At 34.5% G+C, this 1,314-nt stretch overlaps 1 long non-coding RNA gene across 1 annotated transcript in view; it reads left to right on the top strand.

Moving 5' to 3' along the window:
• Positions 1-203: 203 nt before the first annotated feature.
• LOC136855614 (uncharacterized) overlaps positions 204-1,314 on the top strand; it is a 3,291-nt gene continuing 2,180 nt past the window's right edge. Inside the window, exon 1 of the long non-coding RNA XR_010858080.1 lies at positions 204-250. This is a non-coding gene — a long non-coding RNA (uncharacterized lncRNA). The remainder of the gene's footprint in view (positions 251-1,314) is intronic.

Genomic DNA, 1,314 nt, shown 5'->3' with positions numbered 1-1,314 from the left:
CCTCTGATTTACATAAAAGTTAGTTCGGATATACTTTAAATAGTAACGTTCTCTCTCTCTCTCTCTCGTTTTGCTTAATTAATAGTACAGATATACTCGAACGGGTAACCCACTTTCTCTCTTTTATTTCTCGTAACTAGTGGCTCGGAAATGCACGAACTGGCAGCTGCCCTAACCCATGGATAAATACTGGAAGGGACACGGAGAGCCTTCACACACATCGCTGCTGCGTTACTCTGCTGCTACTTAGGTAAGCAACAACAACCATACCTGGATTTGTGCATGCAAGGTGTAATGGTTCTTTATTTTTCACCTGACGTGTACGTACGTGTTGAAAATGTCACTTTTATGCAACATTTTAAGGTGTAGCGCTAATCTCTGGAATCGTAAAATAATAAGAGTATTGTGAAGATGATTAAATAAGCAACTGAGTTTAATCTTTAGTGTGTTTCCATGCAAAGTCTATTTATATAATTCATTTTATGCATTAATCATACATTTTTCATGCTCAGGTTTTTATTCTTTCAATTGAAATATTAATACATCATTAATTATTAATTTTTATACGTTCCGTAGCAGTTTAATTCTCCTGCATTCACGGTATTATGATATTGAATTTTGTTCATGTATACGTGTTATAAACTGTGCATCAGCCGGCAAGGATGAATTAAATTACATAACTGTTATTAGCTTGCATCGTTAACTATAAAGGAGGTTAAAATTTGTAGGCACTGATGCGTTTGGTATGTGAGCTGGACTTTGTTCCTTATTTATTTATTTTAAATGTATAAATGTGAAATCTGTGAGCCGGCTGGTTCCACAAATTTCTTTTTTTAGAAAAAAACAAGAATCGCAGGGAAAGAAACTTTTTCCGAATTTCACAGTATGGTCTTCCATAATTACAATTGTATTGAAGAATAACATTGTTGCCAATCGTGTTTAAATGCTGGAAAGATTACCAAAAGTTTCACATTTTAAGAATAAGAAATAAAGTTTGGTTACGACAAATGTAGAGAGCAGATAGTCTCCCTCTGAAGTAAACACGTTTATGAAACTCACATCTAAACGAAAGAGGCCTCTCGAGATCAAGGTCATATGGACTCGATAGAGGCTCTCATGTGCGCATCCCAACCAGAACATTTTTCTAATACTTTGCATACTCGTGCTATTGTAAATCTAGATAACATTTTCAAAATACTGGATCACGTTAGTCTCTCAGTGTATATTTCGCATGTTAAAGCATTTGGTTATTTTGTGAGTGTTATTTATTACTTGGATTGGGGATTAGAAGTTTAATTATAACGTGTTTCATTT

This window comes from Macrobrachium rosenbergii, chromosome 32 (assembly GCF_040412425.1).
Source record: "Macrobrachium rosenbergii isolate ZJJX-2024 chromosome 32, ASM4041242v1, whole genome shotgun sequence".
Lineage (NCBI taxonomy): Eukaryota > Metazoa > Arthropoda > Malacostraca > Decapoda > Palaemonidae > Macrobrachium > Macrobrachium rosenbergii.
This window is presented reverse-complemented; position numbering and strand designations above follow the sequence as displayed.